Source organism: Cyprinus carpio, chromosome B13 (assembly GCF_018340385.1).
Source record: "Cyprinus carpio isolate SPL01 chromosome B13, ASM1834038v1, whole genome shotgun sequence".
NCBI lineage: Eukaryota > Metazoa > Chordata > Actinopteri > Cypriniformes > Cyprinidae > Cyprinus > Cyprinus carpio.
Genome location: NC_056609.1, coordinates 19,026,897 through 19,053,772, shown reverse-complemented (window position 1 = coordinate 19,053,772; position 26,876 = coordinate 19,026,897). Strand labels below are relative to the sequence as shown.

General features: G+C 36.5%; 1 long non-coding RNA gene across 2 annotated transcripts in view; it reads right to left on the bottom strand.

Annotated features, from left to right (window-relative positions):
- Positions 1-5,657: 5,657 nt before the first annotated feature.
- LOC122139436 overlaps positions 5,658-26,876 on the bottom strand; it is an 84,166-nt gene continuing 62,947 nt past the window's right edge. Inside the window, exons 5-7 of one of the 2 annotated variants that reach the window (XR_006156290.1) lie at positions 17,356-17,498; positions 13,584-13,883; positions 5,658-6,451 (exon numbers count right to left, since the gene is read on the bottom strand). This is a non-coding gene — a long non-coding RNA (uncharacterized LOC122139436). Of the gene's footprint in view, positions 6,452-13,583; positions 13,884-17,355; positions 17,499-23,106; positions 23,727-26,876 lie in introns of those variants that run through there. The other variant, XR_006156287.1, reaches the window with a different exon arrangement.

The following is a 26,876-nucleotide window of genomic DNA, read 5'->3' as shown; positions in this document are numbered from 1 at the left end:
GAAGAAAAGGCCCATTCTATTAATCATGGCTTTGATGGAGGGCGCCATGGAGTGACAATAAGTTCTGGTGCTCCTGCAGCAAACCACGAATCTCAGCTGCTGCTGGCCTTCACTGCGCCTACCTTGAAAGACCCCCATGGGCCCACTGCTCAACCCCACTCTATAAAAGAGACAAGTGGAGACTAGCTTTAGGTAGCAAGGGATAAAGTAGAACAGAGTTATGGAACAGCAGTTCTTTGGAAAAGCTATAAAAAAGGAGCCAAATAGACACAATGTGTGCCTTTTATTTGAAGTCAGACAGAGAGATGATAGGAAAATGCTTGTATATTATACATCACAATGGATTTTAGAAATCTAATAACCACCTAAAGCCACCACTTGTCACCTTTGGTTGTAAGCAGACTATCTGATAAATGAGTCTTATGACCTCAAGAATAATAGCGTGCAAATGTTCTTTTCTGGACTACAGCTGCTCGCTGCCTTGGTCACCTTATTAGAGGCCTATATAAAGGTCCAGGTGTGTGTACGCTCTGTTTGCCTGCACAGGCTCCTGAATCACACCAATCTCACCTCCTCCTCAGGGCTGAGAGATGGAGAGGGGAGGAAGAGAATGAAATGGAAGAATGAGAACATAAAAGATTTCTTTAATGCTGTGTTACTTTATGTGGTCATTTGTGAAGTGTGAGATGTTACATTACTGCGGCACTCAAGCAATAAGGCATGAAGTGTCTGAAGTATATTAGGAATTTTCTCTTTTTCTGGTCATTTCACCTCTTTTCAATATACCATTTACTTTCTTTTTATGTTTTTAAACAGATTACTTGGATTTATAGGAGCTTTCTGCTGCTTTCTGCTGACCATGTAAAACCCCTTTAAATAAATATTTTGTTGTTGTTGTTGTTGCACAGATCCATAACAATTTGTTCTATTTCAGCTGTTGGTGTTATTTTAAAAACATTTCCACCAAACATTACTCCTAAAAAAATATGTAAATTAGAAAAAGTCAAGAATTTGGTTAGCTGCATGACCCGTAATAATAATGAGAGATTATTAAAACATTAAAAGAAACATTATCATTGTCAGTGCTGAAAACAATTGTGCAGCTCAAAACTTTTGAGGAAAATACTTTTTTCTTTTAATTATCAAAGGATTCTTTAATGCGTAGAAAGTTTATAGAACAGCATTTATATGTGAAATAATTGTAGAGTTGTATTTGAATAAACAATTAAATTTATTTATAACATCCTTGCTGAATAAAAGTACTAATTTCTTAAAGAAAGAAAAATGAATGGTAGTGTATATTAATATTTATTAATAAATAGAGATGTTTCATCTGTTTGCTTTTGATGACACACATCAGGCTAGTCACTTGTGCAGGGCTCTAAACTTACAGTATATATATTTTTATCAGACATTTGGCAATTCTCACTGACTAAATATCCTCCCCAAGAGGTACATCAGCAGCAGCATGTAAGCCCAAGTTGCAGGTTCGATTCCACTTCCTGCTGATCCTGTGATCCAATCCGCCAACCACCCGATGATACTCCTATCTCAAAACCGCATGAATCACGGACCAGTCTAATCCATCTTATATTCTTCTGTTTGAACAAACAGTGATAACAGAAGCAGAACTGCATTAAGTTATGTATTGAACTAGCAGGAAAATTTAATAAAGTTTCAGCACAGCACTCAATCAATATTTTCCTGTGTATGCGCGTACTCACTCTTATTACAGACACTGCTCTGTGGTATTAACTGACATTTGTTGCTAGTGATTGGAGGCATGGGACACTTCCAAAGTCTTTGAAATGGCATTAGTCCCATAAAACAGCCGTGATCTAGCACATGGATGGGGGAAATGAAAGATTGAGAGGAGAATAAGGGTAATAGACAAAGATAGGGAGAGGGGGAGTGAGAGAGAGATGATAGAATAAAGGGTTTTTAGCCTGCGGTGTTGTAGCTTTTCTTGGTGAAGTGTGAGGAGAGCACATATTTCCCTGAGTCTAAACGGGAACAGGGCAGCTCAAAGAGGTGCTAATTTAAACGCAGGGAGACACCTGGACACCTGATTCCAGCTATCCACGGTCCTCACACAATGAGCACACAAGCCCAGCTAAATATAACTCTGCCACACGCTTGTTCTTGCTCACACACATGTCATACCCTTACCGCTAGCATACTGTATGTGTGTCTACCTCAGTCACATAAGGTGCATCTGTCACACCAGGCATGTGAAAAATAGATTTATTAAAATTTTAAACATTTAAGATTGAATGGCACAATAATTTGGCAAGGAATGTTTATGCCCTAAATACGGTTTCCCTACTGATTTTAAACTTTGAAAGCTCAAACTGACATGGATGGTGCTTAGCAAGGTAATGGGGCTGATTCCCAAATAATGCACAAACTGATCAAATGCATACCTTAAATGTAATGTAAGATGCTTTGGATAAAAATGTCTGCCAAATGCACAAACGCAAATTTTCTCAATTCAGAGGAAATATTTTAAACAATAATAAACACTAAGGTGCTCATATGTCAAAAATCTTAATTTCATTGTCTCCTTTGACAATATTTTGTGAAACAGTAAAAAATATTGTGAAAAAATTGTTTTCTACTTGAATGTGTTTTAAAATGTGATTTATTTCTGTGATGGCCAAGCCATCAGTAGAAATACATTTTCAGCAGCCATTACTCCAGTCTTCAGTGTCACATGATCTTTAGAAGTCTATTCTAATATCATTATTTGTTCATTTTATTATCACAGCTGACATGCTGTTTAATGTTTTTTAGAAAACAAATTTGTCATTTTTTCAGCATTTATTTTAAATAGATTTTATTTTTATTTCACTGCCACTTTTGATTAAATTTGATGGATCTTTGCTGGAAAAAGTGGTAGTTTACTGTTAGAATGTTCTCTTAGAAGGTTGCTACTTAGTTAGCAGGCAGTTCACTTTGTTTTGGAGCACAGCTTATGCAGAACTATATCATGCACTTTGCACATCGAAAATTGTGGTGTATTTTGGAATAAAACTGAATATCTTCAAAGCTCAAGCCTGGAGCATAATTCAATCATAAAGACTGTGTCTTTCTCAGAGATGAAAAAATCAACAATTTAGAAGAAACTCGCTGTGTGCTTTTAACTCAGGAATGGGCTCTACACTACGTGAACCCTTAGCACAAAAATCAGAGTCCGAGTTCAGTCAGGCCCCTGCAGAGGGCTCTTTTCAGACAGCAGGGGTCCAGGGAACATGGAAGACAAAGAACTGCTCTCAAACCCAACACATACGGAGAGAAAGGCTGCTCGCTCCCGGAAGAGGAGAAATGCTTTTCTTTATTCTTCTCTCCTTCTTATGTCTCTGTTTTAAGTCTGTTCTCCAGGGCAGCCATTGCACTGGGGAGCTCTTTAAGCCGAGGATGTGCATCGTACACAGATGTAACAGAACATGAGCTCTTTAAAGCTGCAGTGAGTCAATGGTGCTACATTAACTTTTTCAGATGGATTTTGAACTGTTGTTTATACTGTAAAAGCTGAATTACAGCACCTCTCATGTACTTCACAGCTATTTTCTGCATGTATTAGACTGAAAATCCCAAATGGCTACAAACAAAAAACATACAGAAAAAGAAAGTAAATGAAAAACACTGTTCAAAAAAGAGGGGGACAGGAGGACAGACAGAGACAATCTGTTGGAGTCAGCCATCAGAATCAGATTGTGAGGTTGGCCGAGCAAGAACGCACTGGACAAGATAAATGATTCCGATACAAATTACCAGGCGCACAGTGAGATATTCCGGCACCATGCAATCCATTCAGCATCATACCAAACGCCCAATATACAGATGTTCAAAATCAATAAGAAAGCAGTGAAGAAAAAAAACAAGTAAGAGAAGAACACCTAAATCGATAAACTCCTTCTTGATGAGTACAGGGTGGAACTGCACCATATGCAGATATCCATGTATACCTTGATATCAGGAGTGTGTGGTGGACTTCTAAAAAAAAGATTTCCTGCAGCATTCTATTGGTATGAGTTGAAACATAAGTCATCTTTGCACCAGTGGACATCCAGTGTTTTAAAATTAACATAACTTTATCATCCGTTGTATGGATGGACGCTATTATAGTTAGCGTAATAGTTTTCCTTCTTGGTGTAAACAAACCCTTAGTGCATAAAGAGTACAGCTCTGAACTCCATTGAAGCCAACGTTATTTTATGTACAGTATGTGTTTCAGCCTCTGGTCCAGTTCAGAAAAGGGCAGAAGGCAGACCTCCAAAGAGCACTGAAACAAACAAACACTAGTACACAAGCACTCTTTCAGGCATCAGTGCATCCTGTGGCTGCAGATGTCTTGCTCATTATTGACTTGTGAATGTAAGGCTTCTTCTTAAATCATGAAGTGAGAGAGCAGAAAGACATCCCACCACTCAGACGCTCTTTTATCAATAAAACAGGGGGAAGGAAAAGTGTGGGAGTAAAACACAGAGAAGAGGAAGCAGATAGGGACCCCAAAGCACACAGCAAGCCATCAGTGCCAAAATCAACAGATATCTTCAGCTGCTGGAGTGTAATTCTAAATAACACTTTTGATTTGCTCTGGCATTGTTATTGCCTTCTTGCAGACTGAGTACCATTACAGGCATCTTACAGGGATCATTTACAGTAACGACTACGCCAACGAAAGGTTGTTTATCAGTATAATCGTCATCAATATACTGAAAAGTGATAATTGTTTCCTATGTGTTGCAGCAATAATTGAATTCAATTAAATGAACTAAATAAAAATGACATTCAGGCATATTTAGGAAATAAGGTTTTTGATTAAGATTTGATCTAAGATGCTAAAGGCTTACACAATGTATTAAGCAATTTCACATCTCTGCATGTAAACAAGATTTGGAATCTGTCTTTCAGGGACAAATGTTTAAATGCTTGTTTTTATTTCATTATTTCCATAACGCAGTAATCTGGCCTATTGATCATCTCTCGGATTAGCGTAATCTCACACTTAGATTTCAAATAGAATTATGTGAACTGGATAAAGAGAGTTAATCTGGACTCAGTCTTTATCAACACTTAGAATAATCCAAACTCATGAATTAATTTAACTCTTATCAGCATAAAGAGAAATAGTTTTTTGTTCTGTTAAATGTCAAATGAGGTCAGAGGTATGCAAATTAGACTATATGAATATGGTAACACACTTTAGTATTGGGACCAATTCTTACTAGTTTCTTATTAGTATACCTATTATTAACATATTGGCTGTTTATTACTGCGTATAAAGCACATATTCTGCATGGCCACATTATATCCTCTAATCCTACCCAATACCTAAATTTAACAACTACCTTACTAACTATTAATAAGCAGCAAATTAAGAGCTTATTGAGGAAAAGGTCATGTTAATGATTTGTTAATGGTGAGAATTGGACCTTAACATAAAGTGTGACATTGAATATTTGTTGGATGATGTTTCAGAATAGCTATAGTATAATTCTTTTCATATATGTTATAGAGGAGGCCAGATATAGTATGTAGTAATGTATATACAGTATTTATACAGTATTAGGCCTACATAATGTTTTCTCTATAAAAAGGCATATAATAAGATAGTGTTAGAATGCAATGGGGTATGTTGGGGTGTTATTTATTTAGTCAATAAAAGTTACAATATTCATTACCTTTTTTTCTTTAGCCAAGAACACACTAAATTTGAGGAACATACCATAAGAAATATTCTAGAGTAGAGTGTTTTTTTGTTTGTTTTTTTAGAGTAAAAATGTGTGACTAGTCCCAGCCTCCCCTAATAAAAATCGATCCCATATTGGTATTCCAGTCTTTCCAATAATGTTTATGATGATGATGAGCGTTTGTCCACAGTGTGAAAAAAAACTTCTATATTTGAATATGTCAGAATTTTAAATATATAATTGAAACCCTGAAAATGTCTTTGTGTATATTTGTGCTTGGGGGCTGTCGGATGTTAGACACTCAGCTAAAGGCGTCAGACATATGGCTGAAATTAGATTACACAATCACAAATGTCCCAATCAAGACCTCATGCATAATTCATAGCTGCGCCTCACGGCATGATAATTACTTAATTAATATCCTGCCAACCTGAGGCGCCGCTGAGACTGGACCGCCTGTAATCCCATGCCATGCCAAAGCAAGCGGTGTGCCCTTGGGATGGGTGAACCTCCACCGTGGGAGCTCCTGATGAGCATTCAGCACTGCAGACTCCCACCATGTCCCTGACAGTCACCATAGAGCTAAATCCGTCTTGCTTGGACCTTCTTTTTTCTTTGCTTTCTTCCCCATAATCTGGCCAATCCAATAATGTTCTCAGCTGGGCCTCGAACAGAGAGATTTCTCCCCTGTGCCGTTCCCCGAGCCACATTCCCAGGAGCCACGGGGTGACGGTGGATTTGTGCTGCTGTTCTCCCTGAAGATGGATTAAACATGATTGATATGAGAGGACGGGTGGTTTTCAATAAAGGTCTCAATCACACAAGAATGCATTTTTATATCCAAGAAAAAGCGATTTCTTATGGCCTGCATTAGTCTGTGTCACATTAAACACTACAGCAATCCCAAAAGCTTAAGCTGAATTTGATGAAAACATTCTTGTTCTGTAGATTTTGCCAAGCTGTTTATTGTCAAATAATTGAAATACTTTGCTGTTACATAGCAAATCTGTCGGTATCCCAAACTGACCTTGTTAATAGTTCATTCATTTCCACACTGACAAGCCTGAATGAATTTCTTTGAATTACAATATGAGCTCATTAGTAATCATTGACATGTCTACATAAAGTGTGATTTTTGCAACCATACAATTTCATTCGCTTGCATGGACACTGAAGCGTATACTATAAATATATATTGAAGACATCTAAGTGTAACCATTTTTATAAATGAAAAACTATGTGGATGTACATATATTTACAAATCCTTTCAGGTTTAAAGAATTCATATAATTAATGGGTTGATTTTGTTGTATTTATGCAATGTGATTTATTAAAAAGGTTCAAAGTCATCATATTTCCCTAATTTGACATTGTAGGAGTTTCATGCTGTTCTGTGTTGTTTCCAAGAACTGCTTCACTCTACCTTTGCCTAAACATTAAAATGCAAAAATTCATGTAAATTAATCATTTAATTATTACTTCATTTATTTTAGTTTGCCTTAAATTATTTATATAAAAGTAACTGTAATTAAAATTACTGTCACCGTAAATCTATCTTACATTTTGCAAATTGAATTGTTGAAAATAGGTTAGGTTTAGGACAGGGCTGCAATTAGGGGATATTGTATAATACATAAAAACATATATACATACATACATATACACACATACACACACACACATACATATATATACACACACATACATATATATATACTTTAACGTTTTAGATGCTGTCAGTACATCCATATTATAAGTTTCAGCATTTATCCACACATAGAAAAACTTACCACTAATGAGTTCAAGCTGTGATTTACACTCAGTGTTGTGTGAATTCATAAATGTTACAAAAAACTTGCTTAAGGCACAAGCAAGGAATATTTATCACTCATGTAAACAGCAAGGTCTCTTTAAAATACTTACTTAACCTTTCCCTCTTCCTCTCTCTGGCCAATAAGCAATGTGTGCAGACAAATATGAAGCAGTAATTAACATCATTCTTCAATTATAATTAATTCAGATAAGGCCTTGTGGAATTCATTAGAACCTAGTAAGCACAGGTGTGTCAAAATTGTAATAAAAGGCAAGAAAGTGTTAATATGAGTGTGTGTGTGTGTGTGTGTACACCTCTCTACTCTGGGCTTCCAGAGACATGGCAGAGAAACATCCTACCGCCACCTAATCAATCAATTCCCACTCTGTGGGCCAAATCCGTGTTACTAATTACCCAATCAGAGTGGGCAAACTCCCTCAGACTGTCACACCACACCCCACGGGGGTCCCTAGAGACCTGCTCCGTCTCTTCCTCTCATTAACTTCTCCTGTCCGCTCCCCTTGTCCAGACACTCCCGAGAGCAGCCAGGAGTTGTGGGTAATTCAGTGGGCAGTCTCTGAGGTGACCATGCGCCTCGGGGCTGGAACAGTAGAGGACACATTGCTCCCTCTCTGTCTCTTCTCACTTTCTCTGTCTCTCTTAAAGTCCCTCCATCTCCTCTCGCTCTCATTCGCTCATGAGAATCTTGCTGTCCTGTCCACGTCTCTATTTAACCTAACACACTCTTTTATCATGCCTGTCCTGTTCCCTTTTTATCAGAGATTGCACCTCTCTGCTCCGTCTGGAGGGAGAGAGAACGAATGCATCTTTTCCCCAGCTGTGCTGGTTACTAACGGCTCTGTATTCTCGCAATTTGTCTTCACCTCAGGCTTTTCCACTTCTGTGCCGCTCAAATTAAAATCACTGCACTGAAGGAGAAGGTCTGTTGAGCAGCAATGTTATTATGCTAATTAAACAACAGATAAATAGGAATGTCTGGCTGTATCTCAGAAGCCCACTGTACAGCAAACCGATGTTATGAACAAAATGTAAAGGGCACAGAATGTTTTTCTTCCCATTGACTTGCTCTGGAAATCTAGCATAGTTAAAGAGAATATAATGTTGTGTTAAGAAACAGATCTAAATTTCATTGAAAATTCACTGAGCTATTTGGTGTGTTCATGAGAAAAGAAGAGATATCTAATTTTATATCTAATCTTCTTTAATCACGGTTCTTTTCAATAAATCAGCTGATTCAGTTCACAGAACCGGTCCTTATGATTCATTCACAAAATCAGACTAATCCACTTCTCAATTTAAACTCACTGATTCAGTGATCCAGAGGGGGAAAATGCATAGCTTAGCTTCGAAGACTGTATAGGTCTATATTGTACAAATCATTTTGGAGCACTTTCCTAAAATTATTATTGTTTTTTTTGTTAAACTTTTTACTTTTATATTAGCAAAATAACATCCATTCAAACAAACAAACAGGAAAGGGGGAGCAACAGACATATTATCAATAATTTACAATCTAAAAGAGAAAAAATAAATAAATAAATAAATATGGTCATTCCTTTATATAGTTCAAAATGTCAGAAGAAAAACATTGCCTTCAATGGTACCAGGTTTAGCTGTTCATCTTAAGTTTTTTTTTTCTTAAGCTTTAAATCTAAAAATAAATTAAGCTGAAATACAATAAAGGAGAAATCTAAGATTAAAAACTTAAGATGAACAGCTTAAAAAAATAAAAAGTGTTAAATTTGTTGAAATTACTATTACAGCTAAAATTACTAAAAAAAAAGTATTACAGTTACTAAAACTGAAAAAAACTAAGGATAATTAGAAACCACAAAACTAATAAAAACAACAAAAGCACGAATCACAATAAAACTAAAATTAAAATGAAAACTGAAAATATAAAAATAAAAGCTAATTAAAAATATTAAATACCGTTACATAGTATAAAACACATTTAGACACTTTTTTATTTTTATTTTGGTTGAACTATCATACCTAGTATATGCTTCATTTCTACACTGTCCTACTCAACAGAGATGATATCACTGCAGCAGTTTTCTCCACTGATGCTTCTCTATTAGGCCACATAACAGTGTGATTATGACCTGTGATAAATAGGGAAGCTTAGCTGAAGCAGTAAAACATAGTATTAGTGTTTAATGGGCTACAAACTGCCATCTGGTTTTGTGAAAAGGCCACTTTCATTGGCCAGATACTTCTTTTCTTTCTTTCTATATTTTCTCATGTCTCTCATTCCCAATTTTCACTTGATTCCTCTTCAGCTCGCACTAGGAGGTAAGAATATATTTTTCTGACAAGTTGATGCAATGGTTGTACCATTTTTGGAGCTTGCGCACAGACACGTATTCGGAGGAGGAAGTTTCAAAAACAGTAACAACAGCCATGGTGTGAGCTATCACACCTACAGAACTCTGCCAAAGCAAACAGGAAATCTATGGAGAGGATTTAATCATGAATTAAAGGTTTTCTCCAAAGCAACTCAATGACATCAGGTTTTTTTCCATTCACAGAACAAAGGACTGTTATATGCTTTTGGGTTTAACTGTGCTGGGGAAATGATTAATATACCACACACACACACAAGAACTGTTTCCATTTTTAATATGTTTTAAAATGTAATTTTATTTCTGTGATGGCAAAACTGAATTTCCATTACTCCAGCCATCATTCAGTTTTGGTGCATAATAAATATTTGGGTAACACTTTATTTGAAGGTGTCCTTGTTACACATTTTACATGTACTTTCTATAATAATAACAATTAATTATGCATAATTACATTTGCAAGTAACCCTAAGCCAAACCCTAATCCTAACCCTAACCATACAGTAAGCAAATGTAGTTAATAAATATTACTCATTACTTAAATGTATAATTACACGGTAACAAGGACACCTTAAAATAAAGTGTAACCAATATTTCTTATTATTATCAATGTTGCAGGAAAGTATGATAAACTGTGATATGCTACCATTCAAAAGTTTGGACTAAGTATAAAAAAGGAAAGAAATTAAAACTTTTTAGGTTTTTGTTTTGCTGCTTAATATGCCGTGATATGCTACCATTCAAAAGTTATTTAAAAGTAAAAAAAAAAAAAAAAAAATGTATTCAGTAAGGATGCACTGAATTGATCAAAAGTGACAATAAGAACAATTACAATGCTGCTTTTGTTTTTTAATTAATCCAAGAATCCTGAAAAGTATTATGTTTTCCACAAAAATATAAAGCAGCTATATATATATATATATATATATATATATATATATATATATATATATATATATATATATATATATATATATATATATATATATATATATATATATATATCTGGTAATGGTATATGGCATTGTAAATATATGGTATATTTAGAAGAAATTTTTTTATTTTTATATATAATACATTTAAAACCATCAACTATATATATTTACAGATAATTGCATATCAACATTTAACATATATGTATATCAAGTAGTTTTACTATATGACATTCACTGATTTCTTGCTTTAACTTGATAACTGAATACGTAAATACTCAATAAAAACAAGGTGAATAAATTTCATAAATCTTTTATAAACCATACCTACTCAAATCTAGCTCCACAATAACACACATGTTCAGACACCAATAGACACGACAGGCCCTTATGACAGGTGTGACACGCCTCAGCAGGCTCAATAGGTGACTAGCACAGTTTGACATCTGAATAAAACCAAAGCAGTCATTTTAATCCAATCAGCATCCACCACACCCGCTCCTGCCCCACCCGTCCCACTCTCCTTCACCTGTCACCCGCTGCCACTAATACTTATCTGTCCAGTTACAATGTCCCAGCGGAGAAGGATTGGGCCCACTCTGCAGCAAGATCAAGGTGGACGAGCCACGCTTGTCTTGAACACATCATTGACTACTGCCCAAAACCTCTATCCCAGCACCCCCTTGGGGCATTGATAATGAATCCTCTCCCTTCTCTGCATTCGGTGGGTTTCTATCTGAAACGGTCTGGGGGGATTATCATATCTGAGCAGAGATTATGTTTGACTCTGGTGACGTGTTTGAATAGAGTTGAACAGAGGTGGGAGGTAATGAGAAAAAAAAGACCCTCTCCATTCACTAGCAACAGGGGAACGGTAAATGATTTGATGAAAAGCAAGCAGGCATCCACGGCTGCTCTTTATTTTAGGTCTGAGTGGTGGCAGAGGGGCATGAATGGATTCTAAATTACTTTTTGTGGGTGGATGAAGTATGAGTTCAGAGATTTACAGTCTCATGAAGGAGAGACCCATAGTGTGAAGATTAACTGGGACGCACGTCACACAACTAAACAGATACCTTGGGTATACTGTGTATATGCTTAGTTTTGAAAGGACTGACCAGATTGAAACATGAATGGAAAAACAGGCAATGTACAGAATGTACTTTGTAAAAATGAGATGCATATGCTGTAAAATAACAATAAAATACTGAATAACGAAGGGTGACTTTTAATAAACCGATAAAAGGTTGGGTTTATTGGGTCTTTTTTAAAAATGTTTACCTTCATTTTCACCCACGAAAACAGGATTCACATTTGTTAGTGCATGAACTTTATTTTAAAAATTTAATTTCATATTATGAATTTGTTATGAGGAATTTGGCAGGAGTGTTTGTCTAAATTATAAAATATACAAAATACTGTATAACATTGTACAGCAGTGAAATGAATATGACTGCAGTGTGAAAAATGATTCAGTAAAAAAAAAATGGGAAAGCTTGAGCTAAACCAACAAAATAATGCAGGTAAATGGGATTCATGCATTTTAAGTTCAATTACACTGTAAAAACAGATATACTTGATGTACTATTTGAGGTTCCCAAAACGGCTATACGAAACCTCTGAAGAATCTCTTTGAAGGTTCCTCAAATACTATATCTTTTTGTGTACTCAAAGAATGTGCAGCCCCATTAGGCTTTGACTTTAGTTTTGTTCCTCTACTATTTTATGAACAGTTTGTTCTACATCTGCTATTCTATCTTCTTCTTTCCTCAAAGCTGATTATGTGGAGAATTTAGGAATTTATGTTATGTTTTCAGTATAGGCTTATTCACCCAAAGATATCATCATTTACCTGCTCTCATGTTGTTTCATATAACTTTCTTTTTCTCTGTGGAATACAAAAGAAAGTATTTTGAGTCCTAACAACACTGGACCCCATTGACTTTCATGGTATGCCCAAAATGTGCAGTAAGACATTTTTCAAAAATCTGTTTTGTGTTCCAATGACGAAAGAAAATCACACAGGTTTGAAATGAGGGCTGTCGGCCCTTTTAAGACTTTATATTTCACATAGAAATGAGACACAAAATGCAATATTGAAAAATGTAAACCACCTAAATGAATGTAAAAACACTACGCTGAACAGTTTATTTTTTTAAAGGATGATACTTAATACTAACAGTCCTATCTAAAGAAGAAACAGTTACAATAATGGCAGATTTTACACTGTTTCAACCTTCCATTTGAAATTTAGAGAATATAATCATCATCATCATCATCATAACATAGAAACCGGTATCTTCCTCTACAAATACCATTCGTACACTGCTGGGTCCCTTGTGTATTGTGAAATTAAATTTATGCAATTGACTGTATGTGAGACACATGTGAATGGATGTGAATTTTTGTGTCTCAGGCTGATGAATGAAACATTTCCCATGGCCTGACACTAAACATGTTGTCCAGCTGGCTAAATGCCTAGCTTGCGAGTGACCTCATGACTTGGTACAAACTGTTGACCCCTTCTGGCCATGTTCTGCTTAATGAATACTGTGAATCTGCTGCCAGCTCTGCCATGCCCTGGCAAAGACATGGACACCCAGCTGACCTCTTCTGCCCCCTTCTCTCAGTCATGCCAGGAGCAGCTAACCCCAATGGATTTCTCATTTGTGGCTTGTGCACAATCAATGCACCTTCTCCTCCTTCCCAGACGGGGACCATGGATCAGCACTTTCCTGTGTGTGTGTGTTCATTCACTTCCTTTGTTTTCACTAACCTTTCCCCATCGCCTGCCCTTGCGAAACCGCATTGTCCACTGGCATGTCTTCATCATTCTCTCTCTTTCAGCCTTCCTTGCTTGGTGTGTAACTCTCCAGCTTCTCAGTTTCTCCACCCTCTTCTTGTTCTTTCTGTCTGTGGCATGGGAGACAGCTGGAGTAAACAGAGATGAACGAGGCGTATAGCTTCCTCCCTGATCCTCTGCATCTCTTTTGCCCACTGGTGTCTCCTCTTCTCTTCTTTAATGTTTCCTTTGCTTGGATTGGCCCATTTCAGGGCTATGGCATGTCTGGATACGCTGCAGAGGGAATTGGGAGCGATTTGGAGCCTGTGAGAAAAGCTGGGGCAAAAGCCAAATCCATCTATGACAAAAGGATAAAGCTCCATCTATTTTCGAAACCTAACATGTACAGCAAACAGACTATCCTGCCCACAGTGAGGCTTATTTACTAACAGTGTGAATGAATCTGTGCAGGAAACCTGTGTGCTAATGTTTTCACTTTAAATTATTCAGCACTATGGTGAATATGTACTTACAATTTTTTTTTTTTTTGTATAAAATTTCTCTTAGTGGGAGAACATGAAATGTGTTTTATATATGTTTTATTTTATATATAGTTATATAAAAGCTGAAAATTGTTTTGTAACATTAAAAATCTTCTCTCTCCTACGCTCTCTCTCTCTATTAATATATTACAATTTGGGTCAAAAATAATCTAAACGAAACCAATAGTAATCTAACAGATTATGGTACTAGCTATAATTTTCGTCACGTAATTACTAATTAGTAATCAGTAATGGACTACAATTTGCAAGTAATCTAACACCGCATTATACACACACTCACTCACACACACACACAGAGAGAGAGAGAGAGAGAGAGAGAGAATCTAGAAAACTGCTTTTCTTTCATGCACTTATTATGACATAAAAACAACAACAACAACACTGTGCATTATTCTAAAAGGAGCAACTACATCTGGTTGTATATGATAGTAGATAATACATTAAGACACTTTTCTTGATGTGCAGTAGTTTTTTTTGACAATCTATTCTGTTGCAGTCAGACTCTGTCGTGTCTCTATTGCATATCTAAGTGTGTGCATGTAAAGGAAACCGAGAGAGAGAGAGTGCTTGAGGTGACAGCAATGTCCTCATGTTATTGGTTTCACCTCAGGCGTCTGTAAGTCAAGTAAATATCTTTCAGCTCTTAAAGAGACAACTGGATTATCAAGTAAAACTCTATTTAGTGGTATATTTGCCCTTGTATAATTCCGCACTCATTCTGGATATCTTGTAAAGCTTCCCTGCGGCGGTAGAACAACAGTTAATTGTCAGGCAATTAACAGTCTTTTTTGACCAGTCTTAAAACCTTTTCCCCTTTTTTAATCTACCTCTCTAGGTTGCTCACTTTCACACATACAGAGAGTGAACATAACAGTGATCCTCCTTGGTCTGCCTTGTCCATATTTGTGCAAGATTAGGCTGAAAAGGGCAGTTTTACATGTCTCTGGATTACACACACAAAAAAAAAAAAAATATTATAAATAAACTATTCCCCTTCTTCAGTTGCAACACACTTAAACGAAGAAGGCAGACGAAATATGTGCATGATGAAGTCATCTAGATCCAATGGGAGTGCACACACACCTGCGCATACATTCACGGCTCATGCAGATCTGACAGCTCCCTGCTGCCCTGCAGGTAGTGGTTTATGAGGCTGTAGCTTCTCATTATCAGAGCTCAGGAAAAGACCATCGCCATAAAACATTCTCTTCCCTACTGCATTAAATTGAGACCAACGTCTTGTGTCACTTCCTGTTGATGCCAACATCAAATCTCAAATGGTTTTCAAAACTTTCTAGATGCTGGAGCTCTATAATACCTGGAGAAAGCGACTTTAGCTGTTAGCATTACCATTCATTTTCAATAGTAGTTGACTGGTGAAGAACACCCTGGTGGTATGCGGTTTGAAGTCTGACAGTTTTGCTTTCAGGGCGTTCAATAGCTACAGCATAGTTTTCTTTTGTCTTTTTTAGCCAATCACCTGAGCCATAATGCTTATTTACTCTGAAAACTTAAAGATAACTAATGACACCACAAGAAAGCACACAACCCTAAACTGCTTACTACTGACTACGTATCTTTTTATGTTTGTGATAGAAGTTTATAATGCTCACCAAGGCTGCATTTATTTGATCAAAAATACAGTAAAACATTTATATTTTAAAATATTATTATATGTTAAAATTACGTTTAATGTAATATATTATAAAATGCAATTTATTCCAGTCTTCAGTGCCACATGATCCTTCAGAAATCATTCTAATATTCTGATTTGGTGCTCAAGTAATATCTCTGATTATTATCAGTGTTGAAAACAATGTTGTGCTGCTTCATATTTTTTGTGGAATCTGGAAACTGATACATTTCTTTTTTTTGGATTCTTTAAAGACCATGTTAAAAAGAAAAGCATTTATTTGAAACATAAATCTTTTTGTAGCATTAAAATGTCCTTGCTGTTGCTCTTGATCAATTTAATGTGCCCTTGTTGAATAAAAAGTATTAAAATCCTCTTCTAAAAAACTTATAAAAAATGTAATATTGCTAACACAGCATACTTTCTTGGTAGTCAATGGAGAAAGCTAGATGGCACAGTTATGGATCAGCAGGGGTAAACTGAACCTGAACAAAACATTTTATCTTACCACTAAGAGTTCTCCTAAAAAGCAGTAAAGGTTTTCAGAGTTTTCTCTTAAAACCTATTCACAAAGCTGCTGAGACAAACTTTTACTAAGGAATAGAGAGAAGTTTTTAGCTAAGAGTAAGCGGCGGGGTTGACCTCATTGCTATGGATGATGTCAGCATGCTTACTATGCACACAGTGATTGGCTGATTGTCTCTGAGATTCATTCATAGAAGTATTGTAGAGCACGGCATATGTTGCCATATTCAAATAAAGGTTTAAAAATAAAAATGTTAATTGCCACATTCAAATAAATATTCTAAAATGCAGACTAAGTGTCACTAATTAAACAAGTATATGTTCAGATAAATGTCAGCCTCTTACATGTATGCTTCTCATAATTAGTGAATATGCATATAAACAGCCTTTTAATTAATGGAGCAGAATAATCATGGCTGATAGTAAGACATGCAAACATAAAAGAAAACCAAACTGGAAGCAAGAACAGCTGTAACTTCTTGCCCAACTGGTTAATGTAAACAAGGATATAATAGAATGAAAATTTGGAAAAACCTCCAAAACTAAAGGTAATAGATTTTTAAAAACATATTATTGTCAAATGTTTCTAAAATGTTTACATTCCGAGGCAGATTGCCGGCAATAACCATTTTAGGATAGTTTGTGGCTTGTCTTAGTGACGTAGAAGTCCTCTTTACTACTCCTAACGTTTCACAGATTTAGGAGCTAGTTTTAGTGCTAAAACACATTGTGAAATACTCTTAGAGCAAAAATTTCGGAGTCCTGAATTTAGGACTGACATGTCCATTATTTTTAAGATTTTCTCCTAAATCAGCGAGTTATGAGCTACTTTTAGCCTTAAGATGTTTTTTGAATAAGGGCCCTGAGTGTTAATGCTAACCTGAATGCTAATCAGCAAACATTCACCAGTGTCCACTTGAACAGATCCACACACATAGTACCACAAAATCACAAAATTTGGGCTAATCTCATGCCTAATTCAATATAATGATTGTAATGATGTCTAAAAAACATGGAAGTTTGAGAGATGCAGGTGGTGTATTACTGTCCAGAGGCAGTGGCAGGGAATGGATGAGAAGCTGATATGGCAGATGGGACACAGGTGTGGGGTTGATGGTGTCCAGGGGTGGATGTGGGCATGAATATACTGTAGCTTGTAATCCTCAGGATGGGCGTCCCATGGTGTAGCTGAAGAAAAGGAATGGAAAAAATGATGCTTGGTCAAAAAAAGTTCCAAATATTGGTAGAAAAGGCTACTGCTAATATTTTTGAGAATCAAAATGTAAGAGTTTTGGGACTGTAATGGGCATGAGGTGACAGGAAATCTGTGAGGGTTTAGACAGGTAAATGCTACACAGTAGGAGTGGATATAAAACATTTGACATTGTGCCAGAGACAAACTTCTGCTCAACACCACAACTCACGAGTCTCAAAGGTGTATTAATGGAACTTCCACAAACCTAAGCCTCAAGAAGCATTGCCTCCCATCCCGACCCGTGGACAGTAATGACAGGAAATGATATGGTGTCAGAATAGCAGCACTTCTACATGGAGAAGCAGAGCCATACTTACTCTCAGCCCTGCAATGAGCCAGTTGAAAATTAAAATCCTCCCTTTCTCCTCTCTGTAATTACCCACCAATGGGGAGGATGGATGAAGGCAGGTAGACAGATTGAGACGGGGAGGGGAGCGAGGGAAAGCGAGGGAGTCGAGGAAAGAATGAGTGGAAATAAATGGAGGCTCGCATGAAGACAAGGCAGAGAGAATGTCTTTTTATTAAGCTTCCTCCCCCCAGATGTGCACTAATGTGCACTCAGCACAATCCTTCCCTCCATTCTTCTCTCCTGCATCCAGTCTCATGTTGCTGGAGGGAGAGATCAAAGCATTACTGATGTGGAAAAAGAACCAGAGAGAGAGAGAGATTACCTAGTGACTCAGTAATTCTATTGCAATGAAATTTAGCAATATTTTCTTAACCCTCATGTTCTGATGGGGGTCTAAGAGATCCAAAGGCTCTTCAATGTCTCAACAAAACATTCTTAATATTAAAGCATAAGGCTCATATGTCTTCAAAAATGCTTCAGATGTTCTCTATGAAAAAGTCGCATGTACTGTATTTTGGGATCTTAGAGACCCCAGGTATAAAACATTAGTAAATGAAACAAATATGCATATGACAATATTCAAAGTCAAAGTTTGTTTAAAACTAAGTCTATGAACCAAGATCAATTTACTTGAGGGCAAAATTGCAGAAGACATTAAGACTTGTTTTCAGATCTTGATCTGTAACACTTTAGAACTATTCTTACTGTACTATTAACTAGTTGCTTATAGCACGCCTATTAATATTAACATATTAGCTGTTTATTAGTGCTTATAAAGCACATATTCTGCATGACCATAAAGTATTCAACATCACTAATCCTACCCAATTACCACACCAAACTAATTATTAATAAGCAGCAAATTAGGAGTTTTAGGCAAAAGACGTTGTTAATGGATTGTTAATTGCAAGAATTGGACCTTTAAAAAAAAGTGTGACCTCTAAGTTTATATTTCTTATAAACTGCCAAACTCTCTAATGATATGTTTAAGAACAAAACAATAAGCCAGCAGCATAAGAAAAAAAATCTATGGAAAGAAGTTTGCAGCTATGCAGTTTTACTTGTGTATTTAGCTTGTTTTAAATTTTACTGGAAAATAAGACTAATAATGAGAGACTGGACCTCGTTTATATCTGTATCTAGCACTGTCCACTTCAGATCACACAGGAAGAGCAATTTACCTTTCACTTCTTAATATCTGAAAGCTCTTCTAGCACACTCTCCCCACATTTCTATGGCATCTTGGTTGCTTATTTTTAGAAATGCATAATTTCCACTGCTGTGAGCACATCAGTACTTTTATAACAACCTATTCCATTCAGTTTTACTCTGTATGTGGTCTAAGAATTGGCAGCTGTGTAAGCAAAAATATCACTGTTGTAACTGTGATCGAAGAAATGGTTGTCTTGCTGCAAATCATTTAAAAGAAAGGTTTGTGACCTATTTTATGAATTCATGTCACCCTGTTACAAGATGATTATATTAACTTCTTCACAAGTGTGATGAATATGAAACAGCCTAGAAAAGAGCCATTTACTCTTTATCTCTAGTGAATTGCGGGTTTTCTGTGGGCAGACATCAGAAGTGAGGTGGAGTAGACTTTTAAAAGCCCTACTTCATTTTGCTTTACCTTAAATGTGTGTATTATCAAATACACTACAGTTTAAAGTTCTGGGTCAGTAATTTTTTTTATATGTACATAATAAAGAAATCAGTATTTTTATTCCGCAATGATGCATTACATAGATCAAAAGTGACACTAGAGTCATTTGTAATGTTTCAAAACATTTCTATTTCAGATAAATGCTGTCTATGCATCAAAGAATCTTGAAAAGAAATCATGGTTTCCATGAAAATATTAAGCAACACAGTTGTTTTCAACATTGATAATAAAAAGAAACGTTTCTTGAGCATCAAATCAGCATATTAGAATGATTTCCGAAGGACCATGTGGCACTGAAGACTGGAATAATGGCTGCTGAAAATTCAGCTTTGCCATCAGAGGAATAAATTATGCTACTTTAATAAATTGTAATCAAATGCAAAACTTGTAATAATTACATACATCTCCTACTATTAGCAGATTTACTGCATTTTTCATCAGGTAAATGCAATCTTGGTGAGCATTAGATACTTTTTTTATCTGCAGACTTCACAACACTTAGTAATTTAATTTCTGATGGAAAATCAATTTCAGATCGTGGATGAAAAGTTCTCTAAACAGAAAACAATCACATTGTGTCAAGGCAATAATTCGACAGAATTAAGCCCAGCTAGACAATCCAACTCCCAATGTGATCACCACATAAGACACAGCTCATACAGTTTAACCTCCTGCCTCTCTGCAGCTCTGCACACAGCCCTTGAAGCCCTTGATATTGCTGCCCATTTACAAAAACTTGCCTCACAAAACCAGAAAGACCATAAAAAATCTCCAAGCACAGAGGGGAGAGGAGGAATCATTACGCGCAATTTATAAACCATTAAGAGCCTTATAAAAGAAGAGAGGCAGCAATCTGATGGAGGGAGGAGGGTGATGAAGCTTTGAGACTGAGGGGGAGAAGCTTTTCATTTGGGAAATGTGCTCTGCTGCTGACGGTGGGTTTGGGTAATAGGGCTGGGGGGTCACCTCTAGCCCACTGATTCACACACCGACCATCTGAGAGGGAAAGAGAGAGTAGATTTGGATGAAGAGAGAAATGCAGCAGTTCTGTGCCTGCCGCAGAAGCCTGCAGGACACAATTGGACTACGTCTCGTGTAACTGTAGATTAAAAGATTGATAAAAGAAAAGATGAATGTATGAAATACTGATAAGAAGTCATCTGGGTTCTACAGGGTTAGATAAAGAAGAGGACTGGCATTGGTGCTGCAAATTCCCGGAAATACTTACAACTCATATAGCATATTTGGTCTCATTAAGTTTTTTTTTGGAAAGAAATTAATACTTTTATTCAACAAGGATGCATTAAAATAATCAAAAGTGACGGTGAAAACATTTATCATTTTAAAAAAGATTTCTATTTTAAATCAACGCTGCTCAAACAATCAAACAACAGTGAGGAAAAAACAAACAAACAAAAAACAACTCAGTTTTCACAAAAATATTAAAGGAAAAGTTCATCAAAAAAGGACTCATCCTCCGGCCATTCAAAATGTAAATGGCTTTGTTTCTTCATCTGAACAATTTTGGAGAAATTTAACATTACATCACTTGCTTACCAATGGGTGCCATCAGAATTAGAGCCCAAACAGTCGATAAAACATCACAATAATCCATAAATAATCCACATGACTCCAGTCAATCAATTAATGTCTTGTGAAGCAAAAATTTGCAGCACTACTGTTTTCAACATCTTAGACCATGTGATGCTGAAGACTGGAGTAAAGGCTGGTGAAATACTATCACAGGAACAAATTACATTTTAAAATATATTAAAATAAAGAACGAGTTTTTAAAATTGTAATAATTTTTACAAATTTTGCTGTTTTTACTGTATTTTTGATCAAATAAATGCAGCCTTGGTGAGCATTAAGAACGCATTTCAAAAACACTTAAAAACATTAGTGGTAGTTGGGTAGTGTGTGTATGTTTGTGTATGCAGCAATGTGCAAAAAGCATGTGCAAATAAACAACATTATCAGTGAGTGAAATTCATTCCTAAATTCCTCTGTGCTCATGGAAAACTACAGCAAGATGAGATAATGAGTGATCTCCGCGATGGAAAATGAGGTGTTTGGGAGGGGCGGCACTGCTGTGCACTTCTTGCACTTGGCACTTTCTACGCACTTTCATAAGAGGAAATCAGTATAAAGAAGATTATATGCATAAGGCAGCATGTATGAAATGGAGCTGTCGGAAGGTCAGTGGGGTCAATAAATGCGGCCCAGTATGCGTCTGAGTGGAGCCTGAGGGCAAGTCTCACCGTATCATAGCACTACCACAGTCAATACACTCCAAAGTGAGCCCTCATCCTGCAAGCAAGAAACGGGAACAGAAATCAATAATCTCAAAAAGATTATACAATAAAACTATTAAATATATTATTGACCCAATCCAATATCTGTTGCACTGCATGTCTATTTGGAGATGTTTCACCATCTGAAAAGTGCATGAAGAAGATGGGACTATATATAAAAAGAACATTCAATGGATATGTTGTACTACGAGGCGTTAGGATAAAAAAGGACTCGGCTTGATTGTTTGGCCCGTGACGTCAAAAACGCAGCCATTTACACTCCATTTTCCTCAAGGTCTTACAGTCAAGGTTATTTTTGGAATTTTCTAGAAGAAAAAAAAAACATGGATTATTTCTCCCTTAAACCAATTCATCTTATTACTGGTGGCTGTCACCAGTGCAAGCTGGGAAGGAAGTTGCACAGCCTGGAGACCAGGACAACGGCACAAAGTGAGATGACGTCTCTACCATGTCAAGGAATTTGATTCCATGCGGTTCAAACCACATCACCTCATAACATAAATCAGTGTCTGTCAATCAGCTATCAGCAGAGACACAATGCTTATGTAACATGCCCAGAAAAGCCCATATCTCACAGGTAATGGAGCACTGAGAGAAAGACCAAAACAAAACATCTGATTGGACCAGGAAGAAAGGAAGAGCGCTATGATTGACAAAATAGATTATAGGTACATATGAGATTATGAAGCTCCCAAGCAGAGGAAAAAAAATAGAGGAGAAAATAGTAAAGTGTTGTGTGGTGGGGTGTGAGAAGGGAATGTGAGATAGTGAAGGTGAGAGAGAAAGAATGCCAAAAACAGTGAGATGAATGATAGAAAAGGAGCAAACGTGTCTGTTCAGAAGGAAAGCATGTGTGTGAACGCTGTTTTTGCAATGTGCAGGAAAAATGAAAGGCAAAGATGGAGCGATAGCATGTGAGAATTTTTAGCTGGTACTTTAAATGAATACAAAACAAAATAGAGTCAGAAATTTTTTTTTTAGTTTAATCTTTTTTAATTAAGTAAGATTTTCCTTTAACAAATGGTCAGTGAAATGAAGTGCTAAACCAACCTTATATATATATATATATATATCTTTTTTAATTAAGTAAGATATATATATATATATATATATATAAACAAAAATATAATAATGAAAACAAGCCTTAATGCCTCTCATGCTTCATTATTATTGGAAAACAAGTTAATAAAAAGAAAGCTAATTAAAAAGTGTGGGTAACAGGGTTGCAAAACATGCAGTAACACGTTTGAGCATTAAATCAACAAAGTTCTGTATTTGTAGAACATTCCATTTGTATGTAAAAATTAAGGAAAATTAAATCTTGAAGAGTGTGGGACAGAGAGAGAGAAATAGGAACACTAATGCAATAGCACATTAGTCTTCAGTGACTGACCATAATAATGCAAACGGCGGGAGAATGACACAGCCAGAGTGAAAGTCAAGAGCAACAAAAATGTGCTGGCAGTTATGAATGCATGATCAATACAAGACAGAAAGTGAAAGAGATCGAATAAGAAGGGAGAGAGTGCTAAAGCAAAAAAGCCCATGTGTGTCATGGAGAGGGAGAATGAAAAATGATAGCAGTTACCGCGTCTGGTGAAAGATCGGTTATTACACAAGCTGAGAGACAAACAGCTTCTTTTACGGAGAAATAAAGACACTCATCCATTTAAATCATCAAGGGCTCTGGGGTTGGCCACGCTCATTCGCGGCCCAGGTAAGGAGAATGCCGGGTGGTCTTCCGTGCCATCCTCTATCGCCATTCATCATGTCAGGGGTACGTCCTCTCTTCTCTCGGGGCACGCTGGGTAATTTCGTTGACCAGAATGTGGCGCTGTCGACGGAGAGTTTTGTTATTTACTACACACTTAGTTCTTTTCCTCACCCTGACACGCACACAATTTATGAGGACAATTGCAAGGCCCGCCGCGCTCCAACGGAGCCCTCCCTGATGGATAGAAAGGCAGAGATGGGGGAAAAATGTAAGAAATGGGAAAGAGAGAAACATGCGGGGTGGAGCAGGAAAGAGACGTCTCGAGCAAAACTTGATGAAAAGTTTATGTTTCTTTGCCTCGCTGGATTTCAATCTTTCAAGAGCGCAGAACATGAGTTTATGATCAGGGTCACCGTGACAAGAGGGGATACATGGTGTTCTCCTTTCCACTGCGAGCGGAAAAGAAACATGAGAATTCTGAATATTTTGACAGCTAGGGTGAGAGAGAATGACAGAGTAATGCCTGAATGTGTGTGTGTGTGTGTGTGCGTACGCACGGGTGTTGGAGGTTAGTGCATGCGCCTCAGGATAAAAGAGGCCTGAGAAACACTGTTTTGTGGAACACCTGGTCTTAAACTCGGCTGAAGTGAAGCTTGCTCTCATCTATCTTGTAAAATGCCAGTAAGCCACCAAATGTCATCCGAATGTCACTTCCTCCGCTGTCTGTTCTTAAGTCTTTCATTTGAGAGAGGGACTCTGTGGTCTGACACTATACTGTAGAGATGTGCCCAAAGTCAAATACCCGATTCAGAAAGGCCCAAGTAATGCCTTACATACGAATTACAAATAGATATATAAAAATTTTATAAAATAAATATAATAGAACAATATTTTAATAAACATATTTAAAGTTGCAGCACAAGAGTGGGTCTGTGAAGCCAACTAGTGTGAACTTCATGAATGAAAATGTGGGCACGGTGTGATTCTTAAGTTTAAATTGGATGGAGCTTGGCAGTCTCATTTATTTGTGAATGTCTCAGAAATCTGAACTTCTCAAGAATAACATTAACTTACTATATTATACATGTTTGTATTTTATTCTACTTTTAGAAATGTCAGTGTTACTTTTTTAAAACCTTTAAGAGCAAGATATATCTGAAAACATGATTCTGTGTTTTAAGTAGGCTGCAGACGAATCAGAAATTTTAGAAATTCTTTTATAATGATTTGTGAACTAAAGCAGAAAACAAACACTTTCTGGAGTCACTTTGTGTTACGTGTTTACAAATTTGTACACACGTACTGTGTTACAACCATAATGACATTAAAATATTATGGTTTCAGTTGTGAAAGACTCTGTGTTGAATAACGATTTGAGTGAATGATTCAATGACTGCAAAATTGTGGCACAGTTTTTGTCACCACCTACTGGTGTAGCAATGGAACTTGCAGAAAGAGTCAGTGAACGAATCTTTTTGGTGAATAGGTTCAAAAGAATTGATTGAAACAAAGCAGAATCTCCACCACACACAACATATGCCATCAAAACACTACTATTCTTGTGCTCCAAAAGGCTGCAATTATTTAATAAAATCATAATAAAAACAGTAATCTTATACAATACTATTAAAAAATTAAAAACATTTTTTATATATTTCTTTTAAAATGTTATTTGTTATTGTGACAGCAAAGCTTTTCTGCAATCATTTTTCCAGTCTTCAGATCAGCCTTCAGTCTTACTGAACAGTAGTGTACCTACTGTACTTTTTTTAAAAGGCTGTAATAATGTGTGTGTGTGTGTGTGTGTGTGTGTGTGTGTGTGTGTGTGTGTGTGTGTGTATGCAAAATTGTATTAATTATAAAGGGCATAAATGCCATATTAAAACTATAAATGGAGTAGAGTTACATCTACAGTATATATATAAAAAAAGGCTTTTCATTTTGTTTGGTTTTAAGCCCCAAAAGATACAGGTGCACATACAGTACAAATATTAGCTGCACATCCCTGTCTGACATTTCCATCCAATTCACCACTGCTCTTCATGCTTCTCTCAGAAGAACCTTCACATGCTCCCTAAACACTTACAGTCATCAGATCATAACAATCCATTAAAGTAATCACTCTGGATAAGTCAATTTTCATAAAGGGTGTTAGATTAAACTTTAATGAGATTAGCCCAATTTATGTACCGTTTTATTCTAGGTTATAAATCGATAATCCACTGATTATATTATTCACTCAAGCAAAGCGCTTAAAGACTCGGTGCCGCTGATTTGGGCTTTATTTGATCAGTGTACACATCCTGTTTCACAGTAAGGAGTCCAATTGGGACTGTTCACTAGCAAACATATATATTTTTAGTCTCTTTAACACTGCCTAGTGTAAAAAGACAACAAACAGGGTGGAGAAAAGAAATTATCTAGAGAGAAGAGGGGTGAAGAGAGGAGGGGGGAGAAAATCAAGGCTATAAAAATAAAGCTGGGGCCGATAGGGAATAGATACCTTTGTTTTATTTTACATTTGAAGTTATTTTCATTTTAGTCTTATTGAATTGCATTCTACTAATATGAATGCAAAGAAGCAAATCCAACTCTCAAATCTCACTGCTTCTTTCTACACCTCTATCACACCAGAGGAGCCATCGGGTGATTGAACAGAAGAGTGAAGAGATATGCCCCTAATAGAGCATTGTCCAGTGGTGGGTAGCTCTGATGGGGCTCCCGGCGGAAGGGCTTGTGAAGCAAGTGAGGTTAATTTGAAATGTGTCGTGGGCAACGGTGCACAAAAAAGCTTTCCCTAACTCCAGCTGGCTGCTCTAGTCCCTCGCCCTCCCCTCCTCACTTCAAAACCGCTCTAAGGTAGCACAACTCCAAAGGGACACAGTGGACCGTCAAAGTCTGTCAGTTTGCTTGCTGCTTTTTATTGACGTGTACCTTAGTACTTCTGCTCACTTCTGCAAACCTTTAAATTGCTATTCACATTTTATAGAAATACGACCCAAAGTCTTGTGTTAATAATAAGGAATTTTCTGGACTGATTTTTTACATGTTTTTTAGGGGCCTTTCACACAGAATGCGTTTTTCCTAGTGCTGTCAAACAATTAATCGCAATGTATTGAAAGTGAAAGTGAAAGTGAAAGTGAAAGTGAAATCAATGTTTTTGTTTACATAATATATGTGTGTGTGCTGTGTATATTTATTTTGTATATATAAATGCACGTATGTTAATTTATAATTTTTATGTTAATAATGTATGTTTTTATATATAAT